The sequence below is a fragment of the Pecten maximus genome, chromosome 18, assembly GCF_902652985.1.
Source record: "Pecten maximus chromosome 18, xPecMax1.1, whole genome shotgun sequence".
Taxonomy (NCBI): Eukaryota; Metazoa; Mollusca; class Bivalvia; order Pectinida; family Pectinidae; genus Pecten; species Pecten maximus.
The window spans coordinates 2,794,543-2,815,995 of NC_047032.1; positions in this window are offsets into that span (position 1 = coordinate 2,794,543).

The window sequence follows — 21,453 nt, forward strand, 5'->3', positions numbered from 1 at the left end:
ACATTATGTTACTACACGGCTCCCATACCAACAGAGAATACATTGTATCACTACACTGCTCCCGTACCAACAGACAATACATTATGTCACTACACGGCTCTAGTACCAACAGACAATACATTGTGTCACGACACGGCTCCCGTACCTACAAACAATGCAATGGGTCACTACACGGCTCCCGTACCAACAGGCAATACATTATGTCACTTCACGGCTCCCGTACTATCAGACAATACATTATGCCACTACAAGGCTCCCGTACCAACAGACAATACATTATGTCACTACACGGCTCCCGTACCAACAGACAATACATTATGTCACTACACGGCTTCCGTACCAACAGACAATACATTGTGTCACTACACTGCTCCGGTACCAACAGACAATACATTATGTCACTACTCGGCTCCCGTACCAACAGACAATACACTGTGTCACTACACGGCTCCCGTACCAACATGCAATACATTATATAACTACACGGCTCCCGTACCAACAGACAATACATTGTGTCACTACACGGCTCCCGTACCAACAGACAATACATTATGTCACTACACGGCTCCCGTACCAACAGACAATACATTGTGTCACTACACGGCTCCCGTACCAACAGACAATACATTATGTCACTACTCGGCTCCCGTACCAACAGACAATACATTGTGTTTCTACACAGCTCCCGTACCAACAGACAATACATTATGTCAATACACAGGTACCGTACCAACAGACAATACATTATGTCACTACACGGCTCCCGTACCAACAGACAATACATTATGTCACTACACGGCTCCCGTACCAATAGACAATACATTGTGTCACTACACGGCTCCCGTACCAACAGACAATACATTGTGTCACTATACGGCTCCCGTACCAACAGACAATACATTATGTCACTACACGGCTCCCGTATCAACAGACAATACATTGTGTCACTACACGGCTCCCGTACCAACAGACAATACATTGTGTCACTATACGGCAACCGTACCAACAGACAATACATTATGTCACTACACGGCTCCCATACCAACAGGCAATACATTTTATTATACCTCAGACTTGTATCACAGCTTCTGATTAGTGAAAACCATGTCACGTGATTAAAAACATTCGTTATGTCAACCACAACTTTCCAAATAATTCATTATTTACTTGCTGACGCTTTCGAAACATCATGTCACCCTCTGAATATCATAATGTCACCCTCTCGTGAGCCCTCCAAAATCGTTATGTCACCCTCTCGTGAGCCCCAACTCGGAACTCTCTTCCGTAACGTCTTCAAAAGTAGTCGAATCAGAGGAGTTCCGAGTATTCTGCTTGACAACAACAATGGCTGCCGGCGGACGCTATCGTCTGCCAACAGAGGAGGAATTGGCGAAATTATTGCAAGAAAAGGATTCTAAAAACACCAAAAGGGTCATCAATGGGGCCGTGGATTCCTTTAGACATTTCCTATCTGCAACAGGTAGGCCTAGACCAAGGATTGTGAAAACTTCGACGTCCATACATTGAAAGTTCGACTGGGAGAATTTTATGCCGGGTCCAGAAAGACGATGGGGTACCTCTTAAAAACTTTTCTTAAAAACTGTTGATAGTAATAAATAAACTTATTGATACCAAAATTAATTCACTTATGTTTTTTTCGGTATAATAAAACAATTACTGCCCTTGTTCATGTCAACCCGGAACAAGGGCAATAATTGTATAATGTCACTACTCGGCTCCCGTACCAACAGACAATACATTGTGTCATTACACGTCTCCCGTAACAACAGACAATTACTGTTTCTGGGAGAAATTGATATAAAAGTCAAAAATGTTAACCGGCGTTCTACGTAAAATATCATAGGTAAGTTGACAAACATTCATTATAATACAAATTTTCCATGGCGCATGCGCTCAAGAATGGTTATACAAAATATATACGTGCTACATATTATACAGTACGCGGTGTGTGAATTCAAACAATATTACATAACTAATAGCCGTTAACCATGCAGCACGATAAAAAGATAATCTTAATGAATATGATACAATTTTTATTGTGAAATGTACATTCCACAATTCAATTACGACTATGACATTTGAAACTTAGAGTCAGAAATGTTCCTAAATTATTCATTTCGTTGATGCTTTGACTAGTAAAGGGCTGAATCAACTTGAAAACACTTGGTCTTTTATGATAGTCCGTTGCCTGCTTCATGGCGGTGTGAGGATATATCAGATGAGAGTCTTCAGAACTAGCCTGTACATGTATTTAAGGTTTATCAATGTAACTAAATAGTTGTTTCATGTCTTTAATATCAGCCAACAGCCCCCGAACACCAACTCTGGTAAAGACAAAGGAAGATGTTTCCAACACTGCCAACAGTCAAAATCATTTACCCTCGGTGTTTGGACCAAACCCATCATTCCAACACGAGAGGTGATGATTTTGACTGACTTGATGAATGGCATCATTGGCATGAAACAGCTGTACAGCAGGCATTGCTACGGCAGGGTGACTTATAACGCCGGAGAGGCATCCAGCTCTCCCAGACTTAAAACACAACCCTACAAATATTAAGTTTACTAGTTACATATGTATATGTGAATCACTGGTATGTACTCCTGACTTGTAACCTAAAATAAAAGGCTAAAATGGTTATGACCGAATCAGAAATACTGTACATATTGGTGCCACAGCCACCCGCACATTCAAACATTATACATACAGCGCTGTGGAGTACACCTCGTATTTATCAGGGCTCTTTGTGAACGGCTTGGACGTTGGTCATTGAATTACAAAGGTTGATATGAAGGGAGAAATATGAAGAGGGAGGACGGTTGCTTCAGCCTGAAGGAACGTTGCTGCTATTGAAACAATATGATATCTCTTAACGTTGGCCGTTCAGAAAACAGTACACACAACAATAGAATGCTTTGTTGACATTTAAAAGCTTTGTTCCCGGTAGATCTCCTCTTTGCCGATCTCCGAACAACAAGCTGTTGATTGGTGCTAAAACCAAAAGTAATTAAAAAAGAAATCGGAAAAGGAATGAATGGGTGTATGTATTTGCACAAAAGGTGGAAAACAAGATTGACAAACGTATAAGAAGAGGGAAGATTGACAAATGTATAGAGAGAGGAAAGATTGACAATTGTATAAAAACATGTAGAGGGAAGATTGACAAATGTAAAAAGAGAGGGAAGACTGACAAATGTTTAAAAGAGAGGAAAGATTGACAAATGTAAAAAGAGCGCGAAATAGACAATCATAAAGGGATTGATTTCGGCCACGTTGCATTGTCACATTTGGGTCCCCGCCAAGTGAAGACCGACAGCATGCCATGCGAGGAAGGACAATGTGCCATGCGAGGAAGGACAATGTGTCATGCGAGGAAGGACAATGTGTCATGCGAGGAAGGACAATGTGTCGTTCGAGGAAGGACAATGTGCCATGCGAGGAAGGACAATGTGTCATGCGAGGAAGGACAATTTGTCATGCGAGGAAGGACAATGTGTCATGCGAGGAAGGACAATGTGTCATGCGAGGAACGGCAATGTGTCATGCGAGGAACGGCAATGTGTCATGCGAGGAAGGGCAATGTGTCATGCGAGGAAGGACAATGTGTCATGCGAGGAACGGCAATGTGTCATGCGAGGAACGGCAAAGTGTCATGCGAGGAAGGACAATGTGTCATTCGAGGAACGGCAATGTGTCATGCGAGGAAGGAAATGTGTCATGCGAGGAACGGCAATGTGTCATGCGAGGAACGGCAATGTGTCATGCGAGGAAGGAAATGTGCCATGCGAGGAAGGACAATGTGTCATGCGAGGAAGGATAATGTGTCATGCGAGGAAGGACAATGACTCATGCGAGGAAGGGCAATGTGGCATGCGAAGATCGACCATGTGCCATGCTTCTGGGTCATTGAACAGGAGTCTACAAAAATTAAAAAAAAATCGTTTTTTGTTTTGTTTATAAAATAGTATCATTGACGATCATATCAACCTTTCAGTTTATTCTGATGACCAGAAAACAATAAGGACAAACCGATTAACGAAGTTGGACATTAAAACCCAAGCACACTCAGCCTCGTTCGCATTCCAAAACCCCATCATTCTTAGTCTCGTTACCATTCAAAAACCCCATCACACTCAGCCTCGTTCTTATTCAACACCCCCACAACACTCAGCCTCGTTCCCATTAAAAAAACCCGTCACACTCAGCCACGTTCTTATTCAACACTCCCACAACACTCAACCTCGTTCCCATTCAAAAACCCCACCACACTCAGCCACGTTCTTATTCAACACCCCAACAACACCCAGCCTCGTTCTCAGTCAAAAAACCTAATCACACTTAGCTTCATTCTCAGTCAAATCCCAATCACACTCAGCCTCGTTCCCATTCAAAAACCCCATTACAATCAGCCACGTTCTTATTCAACACCCCCAACAACACTCAGCCTCGTTCTCAGTCAAAAACCTAATCACACTTAGCCTCATTCTCAGTCAAATCCTAATCACACTTAGCCTCGTTCCCATTCAAAAACCCCATCACACTCAGCCACGTTCTTATTCAACACCCCCAACAACACTCAGCCTCGTTCTCAGTCAAAAACCTAATCACACTTAGACTCGTTCTCAGTCAAAAACCCCATCACACTCCGCCTCGTTCTCATTCAAAAACCCCAATTTACACTCAGCCTCGTTCTCATTAACAAACTCCATTACACTTAGACACGTACGTTCTCATTCACAAAACCCCATTACACTTAGCCTCGTTCTCATTCAAAACCCCATCACACTTAGCCTCGTTCTCATTCAAAACCCCCAATTTACACTCAGCCTCGTTCTCATTAACAAACTCCATTACACTAAGACACGTACGTTCTCATTCACAAAACCCCATTACACTTAGCCTCGTTGCTACCGCGTACAACATTATTCTAGAAATCAGTAAAAGCTGGTACAACGTAGTTTGAAAGCAGTAGAAACAGATAAGGCCGTGGTCTGGTCTTAATTGATATAAAGGACGTGGTATATCTTTATAGAGGTGGAGGACGTGTTATGGTCTTTATAGAGGTGGAGGACGTGGTCTGGTCTTTATAGACGTGAAGGACGTGGTCTGGTCTTTATAGACGTGGAAGACGTGATCTAGTCGTTATAGACGTAGAGGACGTGGTCTGGTCTTTATAGACGTGGATGACGTGGTCTGGTCGTTATAGACGTAGAGGACGTGGTCTGGTCTGTATAGACGTGGAGTACGTGGTCTGGTCGGTATAGACGAGGAGGACGTGGTCTGGTCTTTATAGACGTGGAGGACGTGGTCTGGTCTTTATAGACGTGGAGGACGTGGTATGGTCTTTTTAGATGTGCAGGACGTGGTCTGGTCTTTATAGACGTAGAGGACGTGGTCTGGTCGTTATAGACGTAGAGGACGTGGTCTGGTCTTTATAGACATGGAGGACGTGGTCTGGTCTTTATAGACGTGGAGGACGTGGTCTGGTCTTTATAGACGTGGAGGACGTGGTATGGTCGTTATAGACGTGGAGGACATGGTCTGGTCTGTATAGACGTGGAGGACGTGGTATGGTCTGTATAGACGTGGAGGACGTGGTCTGGTCTTTATAGACGTGGAGGACGTGTTATGGTCTTTATAGAGGTGGAGGACGTGGTCTGGTCTGTATAGACGTGGAGGACGTGGTCTGGTCTTTATAGACGTAGAGGACATGGTCTGGTCGTTATAGACGTGGAGGACGTGGTCTGGTCTTTATAGACGTAGAGGACGTGGTCTGGTCTTTATAAACGTGGAGGACGTGGTCTGGTCGTTATAGACGTGGAGGACGTGGTCTGGTCTTTATAGACGTGGATGACGTGGTCTGGTCTTTATAGACGTAAAGGACGTGGTCTGGTCTTTATAGAGGTGAGGACTTGGTATGGTCTGTATAGACGTGGAGGACGTGGTCTGGTCTGTATAGACGTAGAGGACGTGGTATGGTCTGTATAGACGTGGAAGACGTGATCTAGTCGTTATAGACGTGGAGGACATGGTCTGGTCGGTATAGACGTGGAGGACGTGGTCTGGTCTTTATAGACGTGGAGGACGTGGGCTGGTCTTTATAGACGTGGAGGACGTGGTATGGTCTTTATAGACTTGGAGGACGTGGTATGGTCTTTATAGACGTGGAGGACGTGGTATGGTCTGTATAGACGTGGAGGACGTGGTATGGTCGTTATAGACGTGGAGGACATGGTCTGGTCGGTATAGACGTGGAGGACGTGGTCTGGTCTTTATAGACGTGGAGGACGTGGTCTGGTCTTTATAGACGTGGAGGACGTGGTAGGGTCTGTATAGACGTGGAGGACGTGGTATGGTCTTTATAGACGAGGAGGACGTGGTATGGTCTTTATTGACGTGGAGGACGTGGTCTGATCTCTATAGACGAAAAACTTAAAAAAAACTTGTGCCCCCAGTTGTACATTTTTGTTTAAATAAAACCGAGCATTAAAATACAACGTGAACATGAAATATGAACAAAAAGAAATATTAGGAATAAACGGTATTTTTTCATTTTTTTTCCGACTATGAATAACAACGGCTCTCTAAATAACTTCTAAACATATCTTCCGAGGTGCGCGTTTCGCAATGAACATGAAAAAACAAACCCATTCAATTCGCTTTTAATATATACAATGTAGGGTCATTTGGAATTAAAACATAAATAGAATTTTTTAATTTTTGAATTCTGATATCTATATACGAAAAGATGTCCTTTTAATTTTGCTTAAAAACAACAAAAAGAAAAAAGAAAACGTACAAAAAAAACCCACCAAAATAACAAAAATGACAAATAACATCAAAATAATCGTGTTCAAAATTAGATTAATTTGATGTTCTTAACAGATGGCAAAGAAAACACAATTTACGGAATTGGAACGGGACTAATTTTTCTGGCGTAAGATTATTTAATTGTTGTATTAAGTAGAAAATCAGCACGTGAAACGATGTTTTCATATTGTATTCATAGTGTTTAAATGGTCAATTGTTTGTTGTTTTCACTTGGTATGTTTATATCAATATTTATAATTGATCAGAATCAATATTTAGAATATAAATATATTGTGATTGAACAACATTTTAATTGCATTCACGATGTATGAACGCATTGGGATGTAAACATGTTTCATGTATCGAGACATATTCCAACCTCTCTCTAGATCTCGTCAGCATAGACTCATCAAGACTTCTCATTCCATTGTTACCTTATAATCTCGAGTAAAGACAGAAAAACGATTATTTTTGTTCCTCTTCCAGTGAATAATTTCATAAGTATCATAATTCGACCTCTGTCAAATATTCTCACTGCCGAAGAAATATTTACAGTCTTGTAATATTATGTAAAAATATACATACTTAATTATGTAAAAATATACATACTTAGAAATGTTTTAGCATGAGTAAACAACTGTGATCTCCTTAGAAATCTATTGTCGCCTATCATTAATCAATAAGATTGATGGCTACGTAGTATTTCCCGAGAATAAATTAGGCTTGGCTGATTGATCGTCTCCGTCTAAGACACAAAGGAGACTGTCAACCTCGTGCTAAGTAGTATCACCTTCACGGATCACGGCATTGTTGTAATTTAAATGTGACACGTGATATTTAGAGCATGCATGTTAGCAGATTATCCAGGCTGCGCTTGAAAGAGCTGGACACTCAATCTTGATTGTTTCATTTTAAATGACAACAACAATCGTCCATTCCGCCACGATGACGCAGTGATGTTTATAGAAGCGAAACAGGGACATTTGTTTCAGATAATTCGTATTCGGACGATTATAGGGGAGGACTAAGGATATTTGATTGTATATCTGTACACGTATACATTACCGCTTGACTTTGGAATAAACTAATTTGTTGATTGCCTACTATTGTATCGTGAACAATTACATTTTGTTTTTGAATCAAATGATTTATAAATAAATAAATAAAAGACAATAAATAAAAGACAATAAATAATTAGATAGATAAATAAATGGATAAATAAATAAATAGATAAATAAATAAATTGATAAATAAAATAAATAGATAAATCAATATATAAATGAATAAATAAATAAATGAATAAATAAATAAATAAAGGCTGCCGACCCTTCCAACAGTGCCCCCCTTCCAGGTAGGCTACCGAGCCTTCCAACAGTGACCCCTTCCAGGAAGGCCGCCGACCCTTCCAAAAGTGATCTCCCCTTCCAGGAAGGCTACCGACCCTTCCAACGGTGACTCCCTTCCAGGTAGGCTACCGACCCTTCCAACAGTGATCTCCCCTTCCAGGTAGGCCGCCGACCCTTCCAACAGTGATCTCCCCTTCCAGGAAGGCCGCCGACCCTTCCAACAGTGATCCCCTTCCAGGAAGGCTGCAGACCCTTCCAACAGTGATCTCCCCTTCCAGGTAGGCTGCCGACCCTTCCAACAGTGACCCCCTTCCAGGAAGGCCGCCGACCCTTCCAACAGTGCCCCCCTTCCAGGAAGGCTGTCGACCCTTCCAATAGTGCCCCCCTTCCAGGAAGGCCACCGACCCTTCCAACAGTGCTCCCCTTCCAGGTAGGCTGCCGAGCCTTCCAACAGTGACCCCTTCCAGGTAGGCTGCCGACCCTTCCAACAGTGACCCCCTTCCAGGAAGGCCGCCGACCCTTCTAACAGTGCCCCCCTTCCAGGAAGGCTGCCGACCCTTCCATCAGTGCCCCCCTTCCAGGAAGGCTACCGACCCTTCCAACAATGACCCCCTTTCAGGTAGGATACCAACCCTTCCAACAGTTACCGACCCTTCCAACAGTGATCTCCCCTTCCAGGTAGGCTGCCGACCCTTCCAACAGTGCTCCCCTTCCAGGTAGGCTACTAATCCTTCCAACAGTGACCCCCAACGGTTTGCAAGAAATCCCGATCAAAAATCTCTCAAAAGAATACAGAAAAGTCACAAAAACATGAGCAGTTGGTAAATATTCGAAAAATATCACGATTTTACGCGACAAAAGTGATATATATTTAAAATCTTTTTCGAGAAATCTCATTCAATCAAACAAAAAAGTGAATTTCAACACACCGAGGAATTCCTTGAAACAAGACATTGTTGTTTTAGATTCTCTTAAAAGTGTGTTAAATCCATCATCACTAAAGTGACAATCGTTAATAAAAATAAGAAAAAAAAAATCCTTATCAACAAATTTTTATTGTGAACTCGAGAAGTTGTTCTTCAAAGACTTTTATTGTAGTCATTAAAAAAAATACTGCTTTATTGTTTTCATATCAGACGTATTAAAATACATCAACCCAGGGTCATGTTAGTCCAAATAAACACGTCCATCCAGGGTCATGTTAGTCCAAATAAACACGTCCATCCAGGGTCATGTTAGTCCAAATAAACACGTCCATCCAGGGTCATGTCAGTCCAAATAAACACGTCCATCCAGGGTCATGTAAGTCAAAATAAACACGTCCATCCTTGGTCATGTAAGTCAAATAAACACGTTCATCCAGAGTGATGTCAGTCCAAATAAACACGTCCATCCAGGGTCATGTTAGTCCAAATAAACACGTCCATCCAGGGTCATGTTAGTCCAAATAAACACGTCCATCCAGGGTCATGTAAGTCCAAATAAACACGTCCATCCAGGGTCATGTAAGTCAAAATAAACACGTCCATCCAGGGTCATGTTAGTCCAAATACACAAGTCCATCCAGGGTCGTGTTAGTCCAAATAAACACGTCCATCCAGAGTCATGTTAGTCCAAATAAACACGTCCATCCAGGGTCATGTTAGTCCAAATAAACACGTCCATCCAGGGTCATGTAAGTCAAATGAACACGTTCATCCAGGGTCATGTTAGTCCAAATAAACACGTCCATCCAGGGTCATGTTAGTCCAAATAAACACGTCCATCCAGGGTCGTGTTAGTCCAAATAAACACGTCCATCCAGGGTCATGTTAGTCCAAATAAACACGTCCATCCAGGGTCATGTTAGTCCAAATAAACAGGTTCATCCAGGGTCATGTAAGTCAAATAAACACGTCCATCCAGAGTCATGTTAGTCCAAATAAACACGTCCATCCAGGGTCATGTTAGTCCAAATAAACAGGTTCATCCAGGGTCATGTAAGTCAAATAAACACGTCCATCCAGTGTCATGTTAGTCCAAATAAACACGTCCATCCAGGGTCATGTAAGTCAAATAAACACGTCCATCCAGTGTCATGTTAGTCCAAATAAACACGTCCATCCAGGGTCATGTTAGTCCAAATAAACACGTCCATCCAGGGTCATGTCAGTCCAAATAAACACGTCCATCCAGGGTCATGTAAGTCAAAATAAACACGTCCATCCTTGGTCATGTAAGTCAAATAAACACGTTCATCCAGAGTGATGTCAGTCCAAATAAACACGTCCATCCAGGGTCATGTTAGTCCAAATAAACACGTCCATCCAGGGTCATGTTAGTCCAAATAAACACGTCCATCCAGGGTCATGTAAGTCCAAATAAACACGTCCATCCAGGGTCATGTAAGTCAAATAAACACGTCCATCCAGGGTCATGTTAGTCCAAATACACAAGTCCATCCAGGGTCGTGTTAGTCCAAATAAACACGTCCATCCAGAGTCATGTTAGTCCAAATAAACACGTCCATCCAGGGTCATGTTAGTCCAAATAAACACGTCCATCCAGGGTCATGTAAGTCAAATGAACACGTTCATCCAGGGTCATGTTAGTCCAAATAAACACGTCCATCCAGGGTCATGTTAGTCCAAATAAACACGTCCATCCAGGGTCGTGTTAGTCCAAATAAACACGTCCATCCAGGGTCATGTTAGTCCAAATAAACACGTCCATCCAGGGTCATGTTAGTCCAAATAAACAGGTTCATCCAGGGTCATGTAAGTCAAATAACACGTCCATCCAGGGTCATGTTAGTCCAAATAAACACGTCCATCCAGGGTCATGTTAGTCCAAATAAACAGGTTCATCCAGGGTCATGTAAGTCAAATAAACACGTCCATCCAGTGTCATGTTAGTCCAAATAAACACGTCCATCCAGGGTCATGTAAGTCAAATAAACACGTCCATCCAGTGTCATGTTAGTCCAAATAAACACGTCCATCCAGGGTCATGTAAGTCAAATAAACACGTTCATCCAGAGTCATGTTAGTTCACATAAACACGTCCATCCAGTGTCATGTTAGTCCAAATAAACACGTCCATCCAGTGTCATGTTAGTCCAAATACACACGTCCATCCTGTGTCATGTAAGACAAAATAAACACGTCCATCCAGGGTCATGTTAGTCAAATAAACAAGTCTATCCAGAGTGATGTTAGTCCAAATAAACACGTCCATTCAGGGTTGTGTATGTCAAATGAACACGTCCATCCAGGGTCATGTTAGTCCAAATAAACACGTCCATCCAGGGTCATGTTAGTCCAAATACACACGTCCATCCAGGGTCATGTTAGTCCAAATAAACACGTCCATCCAGTGTCATGTTAGTCCAAATACACACGTCCATCCAGGGTCATGTTAGTCCAAATACACACGTCCATCCAGAGTCATGTTAGTCCAAATACACACGTCCATCCTGGGTCATGTCAGTCCAAATAAACATGTCCATCCTGGGTCATGGCAGTCCAAATAAACACGTCCATCCTGGGTCATGTAAGTCAAATAAACACGTCCAACCAGGGTCATGTTAGTCCAAATAAACACGTCCATCCAGGGTCATGTTAGTCCAAATACACACGTCCATCCAGGGTCATGTTAGTCCAAATAAACATGTCCATCCAGGGTCGTGTAAGTCAAATAAACACGTTCATCCAGGTGTCATGTTAGTCCAAATAAACACGTCCATCCAGGGTCATGTAAGTCAAATAAACACGTTCATCCAGAGTCATGTTAGTCCAAATAAACACGTCCATCCAGGGTCATGTTAGTCCAAATAAACACGTCCATCCAGGGTCATGTTAGTCCAAATAAACACGTCCATCCAGGGTCATGTTAGTCCAAATAAACACGTCCATCCAGGGTCATGTTAGTCCAAATAAACACGTCCATCCAGGGTCATGTTAGTCCAAATAAACACGTCCATCCAGGGTCATGTTAGTCCAAATAAACACGTCCATCCAGGGTCATGTTAGTCCAAATAAACACGTCCATCCAGGGTCATGTTAGTCCAAATACACACGTCCATCCAGGGTCATGTTAGTCCAAATAAACACGTCCATCCAGGGTCATGTAAGTCCAAATAAACACGTCCATCCAGGGTCATGTTAGTCCAAATAAACACGTCCATCCAGGGTCATGTAAGTCCAAATAAACACGTCCATCCAGGGTCATGTTAGTCCAAATAAACACGTCCATCCAGGGTCATGTTAGTCCAAATAAACACGTCCATCCAGGGTCATGTTAGTCCAAATAAACATGTCCATCCAGGGTCGTGTAAGTCAAATAAACACGTTCATCCAGGTGTCATGTTAGTCCAAATAAACACGTCCATCCAGGGTCATGTAAGTCAAATAAACACGTTCATCCAGAGTCATGTTAGTCCAAATACACAAGTCCATCCAGGGTCGTGTTAGTCCAAATAAACACGTCCATCCAGAGTCATGTTAGTCCAAATAAACACGTCCATCCAGGGTCATGTTAGTCCAAATGAACACGTCCATCCAGGGTCATGTAAGTCAAATGAACACGTTCATCCAGGGTCATGTTAGTCCAAATAAACACGTCCATCCAGGGTCATGTTAGTCCAAATAAACACGTCCATCCAGGGTCGTGTTAGTCCAAATAAACACGTCCATCCAGGGTCATGTTAGTCCAAATAAACACGTCCATCCAGGGTCATGTTAGTCCAAATAAACAGGTTCATCCAGGGTCATGTAAGTCAAATAAACACGTCCATCCAGAGTCATGTTAGTCCAAATAAACACGTCCATCCAGGGTCATGTTAGTCCAAATAAACAGGTTCATCCAGGGTCATGTAAGTCAAATAAACACGTCCATCCAGTGTCATGTTAGTCCAAATAAACACGTCCATCCAGGGTCATGTAAGTCAAATAAACACGTCCATCCAGTGTCATGTTAGTCCAAATAAACACGTCCATCCAGGGTCATGTAAGTCAAATAAACACGTTCATCCAGAGTCATGTTAGTTCACATAAACACGTCCATCCAGTGTCATGTTAGTCCAAATAAACAGGTTCATCCAGGGTCATGTAAGTCAAATAAACACGTCCATCCAGTGTCATGTTAGTCCAAATAAACACGTCCATCCAGGGTCATGTAAGTCAAATAAACACGTTCATCCAGAGTCATGTTAGTTCACATAAACACGTCCATCCAGTGTCATGTTAGTCCAAATAAACACGTCCATCCAGTGTCATGTTAGTCCAAATACACACGTCCATCCTGTGTCATGTAAGACAAAATAAACACGTCCATCCAGGGTCATGTTAGTCCAAATAAACAAGTCTATCCAGAGTGATGTTAGTCCAAATAAACACGTCCATTCAGGGTTGTGTAAGTCAAATGAACACGTCCATCCAGGGTCATGTTAGTCCAAATAAACACGTCCATCCAGGGTCATGTTAGTCCAAATACACACGTCCATCCAGGGTCATGTTAGTCCAAATAAACACGTCCATCCAGTGTCATGTTAGTACAAATACACACGTCCATCCAGGGTCATGTTAGTCCAAATACACACGTCCATCCAGAGTCATGTTAGTCCAAATACACACGTCCATCCTGGGTCATGTCAGTCCAAATAAACATGTCCATCCTGGGTCATGGCAGTCCAAATAAACACGTCCATCCTGGGTCATGTAAGTCAAATAAACACGTCCAACCAGGGTCATGTTAGTCCAAATAAACACGTCCATCCAGGGTCATGTTAGTCCAAATACACACGTCCATCCAGGGTCATGTTAGTCCAAATAAACATGTCCATCCAGGGTCGTGTAAGTCAAATAAACACGTTCATCCAGGTGTCATGTTAGTCCAAATAAACACGTCCATCCAGGGTCATGTAAGTCAAATAAACACGTTCATCCAGAGTCATGTTAGTCCAAATGAACACGTCCATCCAGGGTCATGTTAGTCCAAATAAACAAGTCTATCCAGAGTGATGTTAGTCCAAATAAACACGTCCATTCAGGGTTGTGTAAGTCAAATGAACACGTCCATCCAGGGTCATGTTAGTCCAAATACACAAGTCCATCCAGGGTCGTGTTAGTCCAAATAAACACGTCCATCCAGAGTCATGTTAGTCCAAATAAACACGTCCATCCAGGGTCATGTTAGTCCAAATAAACACGTCCATCCAGGGTCATGTAAGTCAAATGAACACGTTCATCCAGGGTCATGTTAGTCCAAATAAACACGTCCATCCAGGGTCATGTTAGTCCAAATAAACACGTCCATCCAGGGTCGTGTTAGTCCAAATAAACACGTCCATCCAGGGTCATGTTAGTCCAAATAAACACGTCCATCCAGGGTCATGTTAGTCCAAATAAACAGGTTCATCCAGGGTCATGTAAGTCAAATAAACACGTCCATCCAGAGTCATGTTAGTCCAAATAAACACGTCCATCCAGGGTCATGTTAGTCCAAATAAACAGGTTCATCCAGGGTCATGTAAGTCAAATAAACACGTCCATCCAGTGTCATGTTAGTCCAAATAAACACGTCCATCCAGGGTCATGTAAGTCAAATAAACACGTCCATCCAGTGTCATGTTAGTCCAAATAAACACGTCCATCCAGGGTCATGTAAGTCAAATAAACACGTTCATCCAGAGTCATGTTAGTTCACATAAACACGTCCATCCAGTGTCATGTTAGTCCAAATAAACAGGTTCATCCAGGGTCATGTAAGTCAAATAAACACGTCCATCCAGTGTCATGTTAGTCCAAATAAACACGTCCATCCAGGGTCATGTAAGTCAAATAAACACGTTCATCCAGAGTCATGTTAGTTCACATAAACACGTCCATCCAGTGTCATGTTAGTCCAAATAAACACGTCCATCCAGTGTCATGTTAGTCCAAATACACACGTCCATCCTGTGTCATGTAAGACAAAATAAACACGTCCATCCAGGGTCATGTTAGTCCAAATAAACAAGTCTATCCAGAGTGATGTTAGTCCAAATAAACACGTCCATTCAGGGTTGTGTAAGTCAAATGAACACGTCCATCCAGGGTCATGTTAGTCCAAATAAACACGTCCATCCAGGGTCATGTTAGTCCAAATACACACGTCCATCCAGGGTCATGTTAGTCCAAATAAACACGTCCATCCAGTGTCATGTTAGTACAAATACACACGTCCATCCAGGGTCATGTTAGTCCAAATACACACGTCCATCCAGAGTCATGTTAGTCCAAATACACACGTCCATCCTGGGTCATGTCAGTCCAAATAAACATGTCCATCCTGGGTCATGGCAGTCCAAATAAACACGTCCATCCTGGGTCATGTAAGTCAAATAAACACGTCCAACCAGGGTCATGTTAGTCCAAATAAACACGTCCATCCAGGGTCATGTTAGTCCAAATACACACGTCCATCCCGGGTCATGTTAGTCCAAATAAACACGTCCATCCAGGGTCATGTTAGTCCAAATACACACGTCCATCCAGGGTCATGTTAGTCCAAATAAACACGTCCATCCAGGGTCATGTAAGTCAAATAAACACGTTCATCCAGAGTCATGTTAGTCCAAATAAACACGTCCATCCAGTGTCATGTTAGTCCAAATACACACGTCCATCTAGGGTCATGTTAGTCCAAATAAATACGTCCAACCCGGGTCATGTTAGTCCAAATACACACGTCCATCCAGTGTCATGTTAGTCCAAATACACACGTCCATCCAGTGTCATGTTAGTCCAAATACACACGTCCATCCAGGGTCATGTTAGTCAAATAAACAGGTTCATCCAGGGTCATGTAAGTCAAATAAACACGTCCATCCAGAGTCATGTTAGTCCAAATAAACACGTCCATCCAGGGTCATGTTAGTCCAAATAAACAGGTTCATCCAGGGTCATGTTAGTCCAAATAAACAAGTCTATCCAGAGTGATGTTAGTCCAAATAAACACGTCCATTCAGGGTTGTGTAAGTCAAATGAACACGTCCATCCAGGGTCATGTTAGTCCAAATACACAAGTCCATCCAGGGTCGTGTTAGTCCAAATAAACACGTCCATCCAGAGTCATGTTAGTCCAAATAAACACGTCCATCCAGGGTCATGTTAGTCCAAATAAACACGTCCATCCAGGGTCATGTAAGTCAAATGAACACGTTCATCCAGGGTCATGTTAGTCCAAATAAACACGTCCATCCAGGGTCATGTTAGTCCAAATAAACACGTCCATCCAGGGTCGTGTTAGTCCAAATAAACACGTCCATCCAGGGTCATGTTAGTCCAAATAAACACGTCCATCCAGGGTCATGTTAGTCCAAATAAACAGGTTCATCCAGGGTCATGTAAGTCAAATAAACACGTCCATCCAGAGTCATGTTAGTCCAAATAAACACGTCCATCCAGGGTCATGTTAGTCCAAATAAACAGGTTCATCCAGGGTCATGTAAGTCAAATAAACACGTCCATCCAGTGTCATGTTAGTCCAAATAAACACGTCCATCCAGGGTCATGTAAGTCAAATAAACACGTCCATCCAGTGTCATGTTAGTCCAAATAAACACGTCCATCCAGGGTCATGTAAGTCAAATAAATACGTCATCCAGAGTCATGTTGTTCACATAAACACGTCCATCCAGTGTCATGTTAGTCCAAATAAACAGGTTCATCCAGGGTCATGTAAGTCAAATAAACACGTCCATCCAGTGTCATGTTAGTCCAAATAAACACGTCCATCCAGGGTCATGTAAGTCAAATAAACACGTTCATCCAGAGTCATGTTAGTTCACATAAACACGTCCATCCAGTGTCATGTTAGTCCAAATAAACACGTCCATCCAGTGTCATGTTAGTCCAAATACACACGTCCATCCTGTGTCATGTAAGACAAAATAAACACGTCCATCCAGGGTCATGTTAGTCCAAATAAACAAGTCTATCCAGAGTGATGTTAGTCCAAATAAACACGTCCATTCAGGGTTGTGTAAGTCAAATGAACACGTCCATCCAGGGTCATGTTAGTCCAAATAAACACGTCCATCCAGGGTCATGTTAGTCCAAATACACACGTCCATCCAGGGTCATGTTAGTCCAAATAAACACGTCCATCCAGTGTCATGTTAGTACAAATACACACGTCCATCCAGGGTCATGTTAGTCCAAATACACACGTCCATCCAGAGTCATGTTAGTCCAAATACACACGTCCATCCTGGGTCATGGCAGTCCAAATAAACATGTCCATCCTGGGTCATGGCAGTCCAAATAAACACGTCCATCCTGGGTCATGTAAGTCAAATAAACACGTCCAACCAGGGTCATGTTAGTCCAAATAAACACGTCCATCCAGGGTCATGTTAGTCCAAATACACACGTCCATCCAGGGTCATGTTAGTCCAAATAAACATGTCCATCCAGGGTCGTGTAAGTCAAATAAACACGTTCATCCAGGTGTCATGTTAGTCCAAATAAACACGTCCATCCAGGGTCATGTAAGTCAAATAAACACGTTCATCCAGAGTCATGTTAGTCCAAATGAACACGTCCATCCAGGGTCATGTTAGTCCAAATAAACACGTCCATCCAGGGTTATGTTAGTCCAAATAAACACGTCCATCCAGGGTCGTGTAAGTCAAATAAACAAGTCCATCCCGGGTCATGTAAGTCAAATAAACACGTCCATCCCGGGTCATGTTAGTCCAAATAAACACGTCCATCCAGGGTCATGTTAGTCCAAATACACACGTCCATCCAGGGTCATGTTAGTCCAAATAAACACGTCCATCCAGGGTCATGTAAGTCAAATAAACACGTTCATCCAGAGTCATGTTAGTCCAAATAAACACGTCCATCCAGTGTCATGTTAGTCCAAATACACACGTCCATCTAGGGTCATGTTAGTCCAAATAAATACGTCCAACCCGGGTCATGTTAGTCCAAATACACACGTCCATCCAGTGTCATGTTAGTCCAAATACACACGTCCATCCAGTGTCATGTTAGTCCAAATACACACGTCCATCCAGGGTCATGTTAGTCCAAATAAACACGTCCATCCAGGGTCATGTTAGTCCAAATACACACGTCCATCCAGGGTCGTGTTAGTCCAAATAAACACGTCCATCCAGGGTCATGTAAGTCAAATAAATACGTCCATCCAGGGTCGTGAAAGTCAAATAAACACGTCCATCCAGGGTCATGTAAGTCAAATAAATACGTCCATCCAGGGTCGTGAAAGTCAAATAAGCACGTCCATCCAGGGTCGTTAAAGTCAAATAAACACGTCCATCCAGGGTCATGTAAGTCAAATAGATACGTCCATCCAGGGTCGTGAAAGTCAAATAAACACGTCCATCCAGGGTCATGTAAGTCAAATAAATACGTCCATCCAGGGTCGTGAAAGTCAAATAAGCACGTCCATCCAGGGTCGTTAAAGTCAAATAAACACGTCCATCCAGGGTCATGTAAGTCAAATAAATACGTCCATCCAGGGTCGTGAAAGTCAAATAAACACGTCCATCCAGGGTCATGTAAGTCAAATAAATACGTCCATCCAGGGTCGTGAAAGTCAAATAAGCACGTCCATCCAGGGTCGTTAAAGTCAAATAAACACGTCCATCCAGGGTCATGTTAGTCCAAATAAACACGTCCATCCAGGGTCGTGAAAGTCAAATAAACACGTCCATCCAGGGTCATGTAAGTCAAATAAATACGTCCATCCAGGGTCGTGAAAGTCAAATAAGCACGTCCATCCAGGGTCGTTAAAGTCAAATAAACACGTCCATCCAGGGTCATGTAAGTCAAATAGATACGTCCATCCAGGGTCGTGAAAGTCAAATAAACACGTCCATCCAGGGTCATGTAAGTCAAATAAATACGTCCATCCAGGGTCGTGAAAGTCAAATAAGCACGTCCATCCAGGGTCGTTAAAGTCAAATAAACACGTCCATCCAGGGTCATGTAAGTCAAATAAATACGTCCATCCAGGGTCGTGAAAGTCAAATAAACACGTCCATCCAGGGTCATGTAAGTCAAATAAATACGTCCATCCAGGGTCGTGAAAGTCAAATAAGCACGTCCATCCAGGGTCGTTAAAGTCAAATAAACACGTCCATCCAGGGTCATGTTAGTCCAAATAAACACGTCCATCCAGGGTCGTGAAAGTCAAATAAACACGTCCATCCAGGGTCATGTTAGTCCAAATAAATACGTCCATCCAGGGTCGTGAAAGTCAAATAAACACGTCCATCCAGGGTCATGTAAGTCAAATAAAAACGTCCATCCAGGGTCGTGAAAGTCAAATAAGCACGTCCATCCAGGGTCGTTAAAGTCAAATAAACACGTCCATCCAGGGTCATGTAAGTCAAATAAATACGTCCATCCAGGGTCGTGAAAGTCAAATAAACACGTCCATCCAGGGTCATGTAAGTCAAATAAATACGTCCATCCAGGGTCGTGAAAGTCAAATAAGCACGTCCATCCAGGGTCGTTAAAGTCAAATAAACACGTCTATCCAGGGTCATGTTATTACAAATAAACACGTCCATCCAGGGTCGTGTTAGTCCAAATAAACACGTCCATCCAGGGTCGTGAAAGTCAAATAAACACGTCCATCCAGGGTCATGTTAGTCCAAATACACACGTCCATCCAGAGTCATGTTAGTCCAAATACACACGTCCATCCAGGGTCATGTTAGTCCAAATAAACACGCATCCAGGGTCATGTTAGTCCAAATACACACGTCCATCCAGGGTCATGTTAGTCCAAATACACACGTCCATCCAGGGTCATGTTAGTCCAAATAAACACGTCCATCCAGGGTCATGTTATTACAAATAAACACGTCCATCCAGGGTCGTGTTAGTCCAAATAAACACGTCCATCCAGGGTCGTGAAAGTCAAATAAACACGTCCATCCAGGGTCATGTTAGTCCAAATACACACGTCCATCCAGAGTCATGTTAGTCCAAATAAACACGTCCATCCAGGGTCATGTTAGTCCAAATAAACACGTCCATCCAGGGTCGTGTAAGTCAAATAAACACGTCCATCCAGGGTCATGTATGCTAAGGTCTTTAAGAAATGACTCCCATGTAGGGAATGGTAAACTTAACTGTAGTTTATATAGAAAAAAATCACAATTTGTTGAGCATGATTTCTTTGCTTGCCATTTTAAATGATACAAACATTGTTAGAATTATAAATATGAGATGGTAGTTTTATGATATGCATGTTGGTCACGACTGACCCCAAGGGTTGATTGGCGGGGCCAAAAAGGGTCAAATTGACTTAAATATCTAAAATCTTCTTTTGGATGCCCAGATGGATTGTATCGTGGTATTTTAAAAACAATTTAGTGTGAAAAAAAATGGAAAAACATTTTTTTTCACTCTACCATAAAGAGCTACTATGTTGAACATTAGATCATTAAAACATCTCTTTTATAAATTCCTTTGATTTTTACAAATGTTATGCTATCATTCCCTTTTCCCTCTACAAGGAACGTCTTTGTTCTCTGATTAAAAGTTTTTTTTTTAAGAAATGCAAAGTTACAAATGCAGTTGATGCGATATGCGGTCAGCCATTTGATGCTTGTAGACACGAATGACCAGTAGCGCCCCACCCAAATTCTTATTCTTAGAATTTTACATTTTACAGATTTGACCCGGATTTGACCCGGATTTGCATGGCTAGTATTGCCGATGAAGCAGAAGCCGCATACTCTTACGGAACACATGGTCTCATTATCCTGGAAGTATTTTAGTAATGTCCAACCAGCGAACACCAGTTCGTCAAGGTCCAGTACATTTATTGGACCACAGCTTCATTATTGTGTCGTCTGCAAGGCATGGCGGACACTTAGGGATCACTTTGTCGTCCTGCGTCGTCGTCGTCGTCGGCGGCGGCGGCGGCGGCGGCGGCGGCGGCGGCGGCGGCGTCGTCGTCTGTTTTTCGAACTGTTTTCTTACTACTTGCCATATATATTTCTACACGTACATGTAACGTAGTCTGTGACTTTGTTATCTAATGAATCTTTGATTGAGTTTGAACCCCGTAAAAATATTATAATATTTTTTCTGGAGTTATTGCCCTTTGCAAATCGGAAATTCTCGTAATTACCCTTTTCCCGGACCCTTTTTTTTTTGCTTCCGCTTGCGACAACGACTTGTTATTTGGTGTGCGGATTCATCATACTAGATCATAGATCGAGTTTGAACCTTGTCTCGAAATTCCATTTTTAGTTATGGTCCTTGG